Raw genomic sequence first — 14,880 nt, 5'->3', positions numbered from 1 at the left:
GCCATCGCTTTCCCCCTGTGCTCACTGGGAAGAGAGTCCTGGGCACAGAAGCCAGAGCAAGGCCACTCCAGAACTCGGAAGACGACCCGCTCTGAGCTCTGTCCCACAGCAAGGCTCGGAGGGGCTGCTGTCACCGGTGGCCCTGTCCCAGTAACAGCCGAGAGGACATGTAACCACGGCCGACTTTTCATTTTTCAGAAGTGTCCATTACAGAGTCAGTCATTCTTTAATAAACACTTTTCAAGCAATAAATAAGTAAAGTGTGGCAGGCATTGATTTTTTAGGGTTATAAATAAATTTAGCCAGCAGGCAAACTGGCGAATATAGAATCTGAGAATAATGAGAGTTGACCGTGTGCCAGGTTTTCCTCTTGTAAGTTTCTTCCCATTTAGACAAAAGAGGCCTGGTGAAGCCCCAAGTAAGTTTCATGACTCCCAGCAGGTCTGAGCTCAACTGAAGGAGCGTTGTGGGAGCTCACTCACTGCGGAGGTAGCAGCTTACAACTGGTCCCATGTGGAACACTTGGGTTTGGAGCCCTCACCCTATCCCTACTCAGGTCCTATTCATTTCGTATCCTCAGGGGGAACTTCACAGAACGCTGGAAATGTTAACCATTTGTCTATAGTTCAAGAATGACTATATCTGGGTGCTTATTTCAGATACAAGAACAAAATCAGCAGTAATGGGCCAACTATGTTTGGGACTGTACTCTGGAGACTGACGGGAAGCGAAAGGAGAGGGAAGAAAAACGTGATCCTCCAGTGGACCCAGAGTATGCAAATCCAGGTAAACTCCTCTGAGTAAGTTAAAAAGTGGACGCTTCCCGTTCGCCATGACCACAGGCCCTGTCCTCTGTGGGGTCCGCCACGAAAAGCACGTGCTAGGAATCAGTTTCCTGTATTTCAAGCGCTCAGCCCTGCCGTCAGGAAGACCAGGTGTCCGGACCACATCTCCGGGATCCATTTACTTCTGCAAGTCATGATGCCTGTGACCTGCCACTTGAGAACAGGCTGTAACAGAATCTACAGCTGCACTACTCAGAAGGGAGTAGTCACTGTGCTGCGGGTCTGGCCAGCTAGCATTAGGTTTCCACCTGGGTGACTTTGGCTTTGCAGACCGACACAACACGGTCACTCTGAGCAGTGTAGATTCAACCCATTCTCCCAGCAACCACCAAGAGAACCGTGACACCAGTGTTAGTGGCTCCCAGTGGACAGCAGGACCCGAGTCATGATACTATCCTCCTGTCCCTCCTCTGAGGCCCCCAACCTGACAGCAGGGTACAGTAGGAATGACCTGGACATGGGTGGGCCAGGAGACTCATGTTCCAGTTTTGGCTGGATGTGGAATTATACTGTGAAGCTGAAAAAAAAAAAAAAGATATAAATGACCTCCTTCCCCTTCTCCTCCACCTCCATGTGCTGGCAGGAGGAGTACTGAAAATCTGCTCCTTCATCTCCCGCCATCCCAGCCTCCTCCCCAACAGAACTTCTGGGACCATGTAAGTGCAAAACCTCTACCTAATACTGTGTGACTGCACGTCTAAAGGGGGAAATCTAAGCCATTAGTATGTAAAAACATCCTCACAAATGTCTTATGAGGATGACACAGGAATCAGGCTCAAGAGTTGAAATCTACCCCTACTCATCCCACCCCACCCCCGGATCTTATAATATTCTACTATTCCTCTACAGACACACATACCCCACTTCTTAGCCAAACTATTAAGTTTTGGTTTTCTGTCAAGTTGCTGCTATTATTTTAATTTCTCTTCTTCCTTTCACTGTTAAACTTCAGAGGCAAATGGTGTATACTTTTTCTCTCGACCACTTCAGCAGTGTTCTCTGCTTAACCCCCCAAATCACCCGTTCTCACATTCTACTCAAATGGCACTTCTGAGAATCACCAGTGACCTCTGAATCCCAAAGAAAAGTCTTTGCTCAGTTTACATTGGTCTTGACTCTCAACACCCTGCCATCTACAGTCCCCCTCATATGGGATGCTGCTAACTGGACACCACTATCTGAAATTGCGTTTCTTCAGTTTCCGTGATGACTGTCTTCCTGGTTGCTTTTAACCCTTTCCGCACTCTTTTGTCCTCCACACATAAATCTTTAAAGCACAGCAAATGTCCATCCCTCATCAGCTGTAATGATAACAGTTTTTCTAACACTGACACCTGTCCTTTGACTTTTTCATTCTCCTCGATGGGTTAGTTTAAAAAAAAAAAAAAAATGCCCTGGCTGGTTTGGCTCAGCGGTTAGAACATCGGCCTGCGGTCCGGAGAGACCAGGGTTCAGTTCCCGCTAAGGGCATGTACCTTGGTTGCAGTTTGTCCCCGGCCCTGGTTGGTTGTGCGGGTGGCGACCACTTGATGTGTCCCTTTCACATCGATGTTTCTCTCTCTCTCTGTTCCTCTCTCTCCCTCCCACTCTATCTGAACAAAGAATGGAAAAATGTCCTCGAGTGAGGATGATTAAAAAAATAAATAAATAAATAAATAAATAAATAAATAAATAAATAAATAAAAAATAAATTTTTTTTTTTCTTTTATGGATTCCAGAGAGAGAGGAAGGAGAGGCAGAGAGAGATAGAAACAGTGATGAGAGAGAACATCAGTTGGTCACCTCCTGCATGTCCCCCACTGGGTACTGGGCTCACAACCTGGGCATGTGCCATGACCAGAATTGAACTGGAGACCTCTTGGTGCATGGGTCAATGTTCAACCACTGAGCCACACCGGACGGGCCTGGTTAGTTGTTTTTTTTAAAAAAAATCTTATTTGTTTCATTCCTTGACTGTCTCTAATCTGTTCTCTCTGTCCCCACCTGACCCAGGCTCTTATCTATTCATGCCTAATTGCTGCGAAATCCTATTATTCAGCCCTGGCCGGCTGGCTCAGCAATTGAGAGTATTGGCCTGGTGGACCAAAGAGTCGCAGGCTTGATTCCCGTCAAGGGCACGTACCTTGGTTGCGATTTGTCCCTGGCCCTGGTCGGGGTTGTGTGGGAGGCAACCAATCGATGTGTCTCTCTCTCTCTCTCTATCTCCCTCCCACACACATTCAATCTGAAAGATATTTGAGAAAATATCCTCGGGTGAGGATTAAAAAAATCCTATTATTCAGTTAGTCTGCCTCTGCTGAGCCCTAAACATTACTGCCAGATTAATTCAGCAAATTCCTCTTGCCTTAAGTTACTGCCCTTCTACAAACGTGCAATGACCCCTCACTACTCACAGGATAATTTCTAACTGAGTCTGGCAATCAAGCCCCACCCCCACCCCCGACCTGGCGGCACTCAACACATCTAAGCTTTTACTGTCACCTAACATCTACCACCCTCGGCACACACGGTCTACTCCAGACAAATCCGTGGGCTTGCACCCCATCTCTATCCAGGATGAGTCTCAACTCTAAGTCTTCCTCATTTTCAGTGAGCCTCAGAGAATCCAACTTGGTTTTCCCTGGATGTTGCACTTAACATCCCCACTAACGCTGTGATTCATGTTCCGAACAGAGCAACAGCTCATGTGTAACCCCCACAAAGCGCCTGCACTCTTCAGAGTTAAGTGGATCCTACTAGGAACTCTTACTCCACTCAAACCAGAGAGCATGGTACAGGCAGGGAGCTGCCAGCCAAGAAGTGAGGGTCCTCTGTGTTGGTAACATTGGTATCGGGAGGTTATTGCATTACAGAGGGTGGAGGAGGAAGAGCAGAGGGAAAGGAGGGTTTTTGTTCTGCTGGTCAGTGAAAGTACAAATAGAACCTGAGCATCATAGACTGAACTCATTCAATTCTTTGCAGGTAAGGAGCTCACCAGATAAATACCTCTGCTGGTTGTTTGAATTACAGACGAGTAAACTAATCTGTTTCTTTATTTTCAGCTTCTCTGAGGCAACTGTTCACAAGCACATCTTAGAAAATAAATTGTATCTCCCCGATACTCAGCTGGGGAATGAATGGCTGGGGAATGAATGGCTGTTAATTTCCTGTATTCTTAAAAGGGCATGAACCTGTTCACCTATTGAGACAGACGGTCAACAATCCTGACCTTTTGAGAGTAGTAGTCCCTAAGCTAATGCTAGGAACACATGGTTCTTGACCAGAGGATAAAAATTATTCATACTTTACACATCATGCTAAGACAATAGTCCTCAAGTCTCTAACCTTCTTGAAGACTCTCTTGAATTTCCATTCTCCTATTTTCATTTTCCCATCTCTTTTCCACCTTCTTTTATCTTGTAAAGTACTTTTGGACTCAACTCCGGTCTGGTCTCCTTTGCTGTGATTGGAGAATACAGTAGAGAAGGCTCACTGGCTGAGCTACAAAGAAATCGCTTACTCCCTCTCTCTTTGCTCCAGAACTGGGAACAGACTACTCCGTCCGCACTCCAGCCCTTGATGACTCTTACCAGTTTCAGTAATGCCTTTATTGTGTGTACTGTCAACATAGGCAAACTTCGACCTTAAAAAATGTGGTTTGTTCTATGTGATGGTTTGTAAAGTCAGTCACTGAAACGCTGATGGTCTTTTCCTAAAGAAACTATGTGATAAATGGTGACTTATTTATTATAAATGGGTAGGCCCCCGGGATAGCTCTCACTCCTAATTACCCATATCACTCCAGTAGTAAGAGAGAGATCCAAAATCTTTCTGTGTTCCTAGGAAGGAAGAAAAGATGGTTCCAGTTTCTTCTGTGCCTTTCCAGGAATCATCTGTATATACATATGCAACTATACATGTATATGTCTTCAATCCTTTCTCCCTTTGTTTCTTAATGTGAAAATTAGATACAATCAATACACACTATCCTGCACATTTCTGTTTTCCCTTAACAAGAGACCTTGGAGGTTGTTGCATATCAGTATAATAGATCAGCCATGTTTCTTTTATTTTATTTAAAAAAAATTTTTTTTTGGTACATACCCCTAGTGGGAACCGAACCTGGGACTCTCTGGTCCGGAGGCCGATGCTCCAACCACTGAGCCAAACCGGCTAGGGCTATGTTCTTTTTAATAGCTCTATAGATATAACAACTAATGTTTTAAAAAATTAAAATAATTTATGTTTATTCATAATAAACTGGATTATTAAGGTAAATTTAAAATTTCCTTTTTTCATTGTAAAAGCAGTAAATAAAACAACCACCACAGAACAAAAATCAATAAGTGAAAAAATTTATCTCCCATCCCATTAAAAGTATGTTGATGTAGTTCCTTTTTTTTTTCCTCAAAAATTGAAAAAAGTTTTTTTTTCCCCTTTTTCCTTTATTGACATTAGAAACAGAGAGGAAGGGAGAGGGAGAGAGAGAGAGAAACATCGATGAGAGAGAACATCGATTAGCCGCCTCCTGCATGCCCCTCACTGAGGATCAGGCCCAGAACCTGGGCATGTGCCCTGACCGGGAATCGAACCGGTGATCTCTTGGTGCATGGGTCGATGCTCAACCACTGAGCCACACCAGCTGGGTGAAAACAATTCTTTATATAACAAAAGCTCACAAATGATACCAACACTGCTGCTTTGTGGACCACAGTAGGGGAACAGGGGGGCTCACCCATATGGCCAATGAGGCAAAGATAAGAACGTCTGCTGCCCTGGCTGGTGTGGCTCAGTTGTTTGAGCACTGTCCTGTGACCAAAAGGTCACTGGTTCGATTCCTGGTCAGGGCACAGGGTCTCGGGCTCAATCCCCAGTAGGGGAGTATAGGAAGCAGCTAATCAATGTTTTTCTCTCCCTCTCTAAAAAGGCAATAAAAACATATTTTTAAAAATGTTTGCTGCAAAGTTGTACTAGCAAAACATTAGATAAAGCTTTAATACTATCTTGAGAAGAACTGATAAATTATAGCATATCTTACAACAGAAAATTATAGAGCAAGGGAAATTAATAAAATGGAGTTACATATATCAAATCAATATCATTAAGACTGCTAACCATAAAAACAAAGTTCCAGGATGTCGTATACAGTATAATCATATAATAAAAATTAAAACATGTAAAGTAATATTAAATATTGCTTAAGAATTTGCACATGTATTGTAAAAGTGTAAAATCATGCTGGAGAATGATAATACCAACGTCAGAACAGTTTTTTTCAAAAGGAACAGAGAACAGAAGTCAAAATATTACTATTTTGCAAAGATAGGATGGTGAGTCCACAGACATTTTTTACATTATTCATTACATATTTCAGAATACAAAAATGCTTACTCAACTTTAATTTCAAATATCTATGTGTTAAAATGAAATCATACTTGCAAAAGCTCTGGATAAAAGTCAAATCTGCTCTGAATATTAAGGTTTTTTAAAAACATTAAAACATATTTTCAATTACATTTTACATTCAATATTACTTTGTATTGGTTTCACAGCATAGTGGTTAGACAATCATGTACTTTACAAAGTACTCCCTCTGATATTTCCAGTACCCACCTGGCACCATATGTAGTTACTACAATACTACTGACTATATTTTACATCCCCATCACTACCAATCTGTACTTTTTAATCCCTTCATCTTTTTCATCCAGTCTCCCCTCCGACAACCATCAGCCTATTCTCTGTATCCATGAGTCTGTTTTTGTTTTTGTTCATTTATATTTTTCTTTAGATTGTACATGTAAATGAAATCATATGGTATTTGTCATTCTCTGACAGACTTATTTCACTAGCATAAAACCCTCTAGGTCCATCCATGCTGTTGCAAATGGTAAGATTTCATTCTTCTCCATGGACGAGTACCATTCCATTGTATACAAGAAGAACTGAGCTCCTGATCCATGCAAAAACATGACGAATCTCAACAGCACGCTGCTGAGTAGAAGTACAGCAGACTAGGCGCTGTATGGTTCCACCACGATTACATGTGGGAAAGCACAAAGCCATAGGGACGTATTTCAGATTGGTGGTTGCCAGGGACTGGGGACAGGGGGAAGGGATTAATGGTAAACGGACATGAGGGACTTTTTGGAGTGATGGAAATGTTCTATACTTTGATTGTGATATGGTTACATGACTATACATATGTCTAAACTACCTTAAAAGGGTACCATTTACTGTATGTAAATTAGACCTCAATCGACCTGTCCAAAACTGTTATCGAGAGTTCCTTGGACAAAAATAAATGGAGAATAGCTTAAAAGGTCAGATGCACATTTGTTTATTCTCAAAGACAGACCCAGCGAGCCCTTGGGGCAGGGCTGGTCTCTGAAAGCAAGTGGGAGGAAAGAGAAACTTAGGCAGCTAGAATGTCCTGACTCAGATGGCAGTTTCTGGCCATCTGCACAGATTCCTGAGATGCTCTCGTCTCCCTGAGTTAAAGAAGTTGAGGTAAATTATGTCACTTTCTGCTCTGTTCAGTCTGACCCACATTTGACCTCAAACCGCCCCAGAAAGTGCAAAGTGCTGACTGCTGACACTTTAGCGGTCCTATTACTGCTCTCAGTAATGTTTCGAGGGCTAGTCATTTAAGGAATATCCACGGAGAGTCGACTATCTGCTGGGCACTGACAGGGCAGCAAACAAGGTAGAAATCTCTGCTCTCTGGGAGCATATGTAACAACATCATTCTCAGGCCCCAAATTATATCAGTCTGTGTTTTTCTCCCCTCGCCACCCCATCCTCAAATGCCAGAAGAAAACAGTTTTTCCTTTCCACAGTCCCTCCTAACTTTGCACACTGCTCAAAAATGTAAATTTATGCAAAAGCAAAATGCTATTTTAGTCCTGATAGACTCACTCTCACGGAGTGATCTTCCTATAAAAACAAACATCTCATGCTGAGTTACACCTACAAATCTGAAAGACTGAGAACTAATCATTACAGTCACCAGATGTAATGAATATTTAAGCTAACTTCTTTTAAAACTACAGATCTCATTTAGGATGAGGAATATCTCTGCAGTTTTCTTACAGAGCTAAATCCGGAACCCCCAGGTGAAGGCTGCAGCTGCAGTTCTTTATCTTCCCCTACATCTCCCTCCAGCTCTAGTGCACATCTTCCCAGAAGACAGATAACAAGGACACATGCATAAGTATTCTGGTCCAGCTGACAAACTGCAGGAGGGTCAAACTGCAGGAGCACCGTGGGCAATGAGTACCAAGAATGAAGCTGGACAAGTCGCCAGAGGTGAACAGAGTCGAACTTGTGAATAGATGCCGTGTAAGCATCAAATCGTTTCATTTTTAGGGTGCCTGGGAATGGCAGGCATAATTGTGCTCATTTTACTGATGGAGAAATTGAAACTCCCAGGGTTTAAGCAGCTTGCCCAAGTCACATAGCTGATAAGGGGCAAAAGCAGAATTCAGATCTGGATTCAGTGCACAGAGCCTTTTTATTTGGTGTCCTTCATGGCCCATCAGTGCGGCACCTGCCCCCTGGAGAGGGGGCTATGTCTGCAGAGTCTGTTCATATTAAAATGAACTTTATAAGTAGCCTTCTTGAAATAGCAGGACACACCCCCACCCCCAATATGGGATGGTTAAAATATCAAAATATGGAAGCGACTTAGCTATGAGTTTTCTAGGGTGGCTGGTTTTGCTAGGTTTTCTAATAATAAACATGCACAAACTTTTATACAAAGGAAAATTCCCAAGAAGTTATTTTAATATTTTTAAAGTCCAGGTTAAGAGCACAGGTATTATGGAGCACTGTGCCCCACAGGCTGGAGAAGAGGCTACTAGGGTCCGTTAGCTTGGTTGATGACAGCACTTGGACACTGCCGGTACATTTAGAAAGATGTTGCACAAGCTTTGCTAAAGAGACCCTCCCCCAAACAGGTGAAAATGTACTACAGAGAGGGCAGTAAGTGCTAGAATTTTCTCCTCCTCCATGAATACTATGATAACTCTTTCCTCCTTTGCATGATAGTGTCGTGACAGGACGTCAAGAGTGATTCCTCCCCAGAGGGGTGAGATGCCACAACGCTACGAAGGAATAACTGCCACCACATAACATACAATTCGCAATGACTTCTGTGTAGAGGAGGTGGGAAGCATTCCACAGAGAACATGACCGGGCTGGATATGAAGAAGGAGTCAGATTTTTGCCAGATGGAGAAGAAAATAAAGAGAAGATCATTTAAAGGCCCAGGAGCGCAAGTGCAAGCTTGTGTGTCTCTGAAGTCCACAAAGCAACACTGCAAGAGGAAGCTGTGCTCTAAGACCTGGCCTGAAACAGTTCTCTACCTGTCATCACTAAGCGAATTCAGAATTCAGCCAGAATCCTCACAGAGCTGATTGGTGGCCGTGCCAGCTCAGTGACATCACCCTGGTGGATGTGGCAGTTTGCTGTCACCGTGTGAGACACATTCTTCTCTCTCTGTGGTGACATATCCTCACACAGGTGACAGCCAACCATAAAAATAAGGCGTCGTTTTTTTCCTAAAACAAATAGCAAGGAGACACATTGTGGGTTTTATGTAGAGATTTATCATCTTCTACAAAATACTAATAAAACGGTTGCTAAATGAGCTGAAATGATTACATTTCCTCAAAAATGTCCTTTTTTGAAAGTAACAGGCAGAGCACCAACGATGTCTACCTTTACCCAAGAAGGTAAGAACTTACCGGATGGTCTCTACTCTTGCCTTCGAGGGAATGATGAAAAATGTTAACTTTTTTACAGGATTTTCTGTAAGGGCCCAGAGACTTTCAGGCAAAAGCACTATTTTGGCAAACTCAAAGAACACAAAAATGTGTTGCTTATTTTCAGAAAGCTATGCTTGCACAGACCAAACATTTTAAACAACACATTTAACCATAGAAGCCACAGGGACAGCAGACAAACAGTGCTGGGAATCTTCACTTGATCTACAGAAAGGAGATTCTTCCTACTAAGTGCCAGCAACGGAATTTAGAGGCCTTTCTACAAGTTGTTTCAGAACTGCAGGAATGCACGTGTGATTCTGTATTTAGTTATAATTTGCCTCATTCCATAGGGTTACGGGATGGCTTTTAGTAAGTACGAACAGTAACAAATACCAGTAAAATATGAATAGAAATTTTAAAGTCCCGACAGAGAAAATATAAGTGAGAGTAGAAATTCAAGACCACTGAAATGAAAGACACAAATATACACACCATAACTAAGTTTCCTGTTTGGCTTTGGAAATTGCCAAAAGGAGCATCCTTTGGAACGGTGGTGGGGGCAGTAAATTGAAAGGGTAGACCCTATCCTCAGAACTTCTGTAATAATTGCAGTTACTGATTCCATATCTTTCCCCCTTCTACCATCCTTTGACTAAATTAAAACAGGACAAAACATTAAAAGCCAACTCCATGAAGGGAGGTTAGCACATGGGCACACGGTGTTCTTCTCACCAGCATGGAGTCTTAAGGGGAAAACAGCACAATAAGCAAGTAAAACCCCAACGCCTTCAATCCTGTTAAGTACTGTGAAGAACAGTGTTTTAACAGAGAATAATGAATACAGGATGAGATGAACTTACCTGGTAATCAGGGAAGACCCATCTGAGCAGGGGACAATTACCCTTCCTTCCTAAGGAGGAGAGGAGAAGCTAGCTGCGGGAAGGGCAGGAGGGCACGTGTTCAGGTGAGGCCCTGTGCAGAAAAGAGCTTGGAGGGGTAAGAGCTGAAAGAAGCCCGTGCTCCCCATGCTCCCCACAGTCCAGCAGCAAGGGGAAGAGGAGCGTGCGATGCATCTGGAGAGCAAACAATAGGTTGGGTCAGGTGGAGACATCAGTTTGGGTTTTATTCTGAGAGGAATGAGAAGACACTGCAGGGTCTCGGGCAAGGATGTGACATGCTCTGATGTGCACGATAAAAGATGTGTGGAAACGGACTGGAGTGAAAGCGGAGAGTCCCGTGAAGAGGCCGCTGGAAGCATCCAAGAGGAAGCAGAGTGGGAGCCACGCGGACCTGCAGGCAAGTGGAGAGGCATGAGGCCTATTTTAGAGGTAAATGTACAAAATCTGCTGCCAGACTGAAGCTCAGTGTGGGGAAGAGAACAAATTCTAAAGGCTGACATCTAGGTTTCTGGCCTGAGAAGGAAGAAGATGGTGGTGCAATTGGATGAGATGGAGAGGACAGTGGGTGAAATCCATTTAATGGACGAGCCAGAAATTCCATTTTGAACAAATACAATTTAAGATGCCTGAGAGATATCCAAATGAATATGAGAAAGCATTTTCTGATTCCCCAAATCTGGGACAGAGGCTCCTCCTACTTTCTCCCATATCCTTATTGCAGTATTTACAACACTACACTTTGATACCCTGCTTTCGGAACTTCACCCTTTAACAGACCAATGCTCCAAGATGGCAGAGATTTTATTGTCTTGTTCACCAAGTAATTGCCAGTACCTAACAGAATTCCGGGCGCATAATAGAAATTCAATGTAAGTTTATCAAAGGAATGAATGAAATTTAACACTGACCCCAAAGATAAAAACAATAGCATCCATAATAAAACTATTAGTCAATCCTATCTATGACTATGAATATAAAATCTGAAGTAAGATTATTAAGTCAAATCCAGCAGTCTAATTAAAGACTAATACATCATGGTCAATATGGATGAGATTAAAATAATAAGGGGATTATATATAAGCTTTATCCTTAAAAATTTGAAAATAGATACAAAATAGACAATTCTAAGACTGCTAGGAATCAGCATTAGGAAACCTCAAAAGAAAATTATATAATCATTGGGATAAATAATAAAGAAAATTTAATAGATTTAAAAATTCATCATGACAACCACTCTGTAAAATTGAAATAAAAATATATTTAATCTTTTTATTAGAAAATTCAACCTTAATGATGAATCAACAGAGAAAAAAAAAGAGACAGGAGGAGGCCTGTGAAAATTGTTATTGTTTTGAACATATTAGCTAAAAGAAAGACAAAAAAAGGAAGAGTAAAACTATTGAAAAAAGAGAGAACATTTATCATCATTATTTCAGTTTATGACTATCTGCCTTGATACTACTTAAAACTAATTAGGAATTTTAATGTTTTCCAATTATAAGAGGACAACTTTCCTACATTAATTGGTCAGAAAATATAATGGAGAAAAAAATTACCATTCATGTAAACAACAAAAATATAAAATTCCTGAGACTAAATTTAACAAAAATATAGAAAACTTAAATAAAGAAAAACTCCCCAAATTAATCTCTAATTTAATCCAAGTCCAACCAAATCAATTAAAATTTTGTTTAGAATTGGCTATAATAATCTAAAATTCTTCTAATAAAAGAAGTGACTTAAAATATATATATTTTAAGAAATGACTTAAAATATATATATTTTTAGCCCTGGCCGGTTTGGCTCAGCGGTTAGAGCATTGGCCTGTGGTCCGGAGAGACGCGGGTTCAGTTTCCGCTAAGGGCATGTACTTCGGTTGCAGTTTGTCCCCAGCCCTGGTTGGGTCGTGCGGGTGGCAGCCACTCGGTGTGTCCCTTTCACGTCAATGTTTCTCTCTCTCTCTCCCTTTCTCTCCCTCCCATTCTATCTGAACAAAAAATGGAAAAATGTCCTTGGGTGAGGAGAGATGTGTGTGTGTGTGTGTGTGTGTGTGTGTGTATATATATATATTTTTTAAATGCGAAAACAAAATCATTGAGAAGGGGCCTGCCTTACCAGATGGTAAAATGAAACATGACATTGAAATGTAAATAATGTTCTACCAGAATGAGAAATATAAAAAATAATTATGGGCCAAGCTAGAAAATATATGACTAGATAAAAAAATTACTGAATGCCCATGATATGTTAAAAAAATTTAAGAAATAATCTTAATTATTATACATAGCATAATCTCTTTATTGTAAACATTTACATATATAAAGATAAATAGACAATAAAATGTTAAGAATGGTTATTTCTGGTTATAGGAAAATAAAAGATTTTTTTTCTTCTTAAAAGCTTTTCTTACATTCTGATATTTTTCTTTTTCTTTTTTTTAATCTTTATTGTTGAATGTATTACAGACGTTCCTCATTTTCCCCCCATTGACCCCCTCCTCCCCACTCCCGCCCCCCTCCTGACTTTTCCCACTGTTGTCTGTGTCCATTGGTTATGCATATAAGTTCTTTGGTTTATTTCCTCCCACCCCCCAACCCCCCTTCCCTTTGAGGTTTGTCAGTCTAGCAACCAATTTGTTCTTCTTAATCCCTTCACCTTTTTCACCCATTCCCCCCAACCCCCCTCCCATCTGGCAACCAACAAAATGTTCTCTGTATCTATGAGAATGTTTCTGTTCTGCATGTTCATTCTGTTTGTAGATTCCATTGTCGGTAGATATGTATTCATTTCCATTTTGTTTGTTCATACATTTTATCGTTTTCTTCAAAAAGACCCTTCATCATTTCATATAATAACGGTTTGGTGGTGATGAACTCCTTTAACTTTTTCTCATCTGGGAAAGTCTTTATATGGCCATCGATTCTAAATGACAGCTTTGCAGGATAGAGTAATCTTGGTTGTAGGTTCTTGCTTTTCATCACTCTGAATATTTCTTGCCACTCCCTTCTGACCTGCAAAGTTTCTTTTGAGTAATCAGCTGACAACCTTATGGGAACTCCCTTGTAGGTAACTAACTGCTTTTCTCTTGCTGCTTTTAAGATTCTCTCTTTGTCTTGTACCTTTTGCATTTTGATGATGATGTGTCTTGGTGTGGGCCTGTTGGGGTTCATCTTGTTTGGGACTCTCTGTGGTTCCTGGACTTGTATGTCTGTTTCCTTCACCAAGTTAGGAAAGTTTTCTGCCATTATTTTTTCAAAGAGGTTTTCGATTTCTTGTTCCCTTTCTTCTCCTTCTGGCACCCTCAAGACGTGAATGTTGGCATGCTTGAAGTTGTCCCAGAGGCTCCTTACACTATCCTCTTTTTTTTGGATTCTTTTTTCCTTTTGCTGGGTGTTTTTTGCTTCCTTATATTCCAAATCGATGGTTTGCTTCTTGGCTTTACCTTCTCTACTATTGAATCTGTGTAAATTATTCTTTATTTCAGTTAGTGCTTCCTTCATTTCTGACTGTGCTTCCTTCATTTCTGACTGGTCCTTTTTTATGCTCTTGAGGCCCTCACTAAGTTGATTGAGCATCCTTATAAGCAGTATTTTGAACTCAGCATCTGTTAGGTTGCTTATCTCCATTTCGCTTAGTTCTTTTCCTGAGGTTTTGTTCGGTTCTTTCATTTGGGACCTGTTTTTTTGTCTCCTCATGTTGGCTGCCTCCCTGTATTTGTTTCTATATATTACTTAACGAGAGATATGGGGCTAGCTGAGACCAGATGCTGCTTGTTTGAAAGAATTTAGGAAAACCTGAAGCAGGATCCAAGACAGGCCAATCCTATGGTAAAGCAACTGGCAACAGCTTGGGTGGGCCTGAAAGTTGGATGGGGCAGGGCCTCAGGGAATCACCAGGGCGGGGCAAACAATATGAGCCAGGTTGCTGGAGTCCCAGGTAATGGCAGCTGTCTGCCACCCCAGGGAAGGGGTCACCAAAGGAACAAAGTCCTCTGACAGAGCCTTTGCCCCGGAGAAAGCCCCCTCTCCAGCCCTCGCTTCAGTGCCAAACAGCTCAGTTCTTCCCTGTATGTCTCTGGTGCCCCTCGAGCTGCCTCCCCTCCAAGCTTAGAGGGAGAGAGTCCGATAAGTTCGTGCGCGGGCCCTTTAAGAGGAGCTGCCTGGGGCTCCAGCTGCCTCAGCCTCCCTGAGCCTCAGTTCCTGCTGGTTTTTCCAGCCAACAGTTATAAGGACTTCTCTTCCTGGCACTGGAACCCTGAGCTGGGCGCCTGGTGTGGGACAGGGACCCCTCAGTCCTCAGGGAGGACCTTCCCAGCTGAGGTGTCCTCCTGATATTTATGCACCACATGTGGGTGTGGGATCAGCCCGTCCGCCTCCGCCCCTCCTACCA

General features: G+C 42.1%; 1 protein-coding gene across 1 annotated transcript in view; it reads right to left on the bottom strand.

Moving 5' to 3' along the window:
* The window catches only part of CRACD (capping protein inhibiting regulator of actin dynamics), a 233,134-nt gene that overhangs the window by 130,964 nt on the left and 87,290 nt on the right, over positions 1-14,880 (bottom strand). The window contains exon 11 of the mRNA XM_036254198.1: positions 4,170-4,284. The gene's annotated coding sequence lies outside the window, so the exon portion shown is untranslated. The remainder of the gene's footprint in view (positions 1-4,169; positions 4,285-14,880) is intronic.

This window comes from Molossus molossus, unplaced genomic scaffold (genome assembly GCF_014108415.1).
Source record: "Molossus molossus isolate mMolMol1 unplaced genomic scaffold, mMolMol1.p scaffold_m16_p_1, whole genome shotgun sequence".
NCBI classification, from domain to species: domain Eukaryota; kingdom Metazoa; phylum Chordata; class Mammalia; order Chiroptera; family Molossidae; genus Molossus; species Molossus molossus.
The sequence above is the reverse complement of the archived record's forward strand: the minus strand, read 5'-3'. Positions and strand labels throughout refer to the sequence as shown.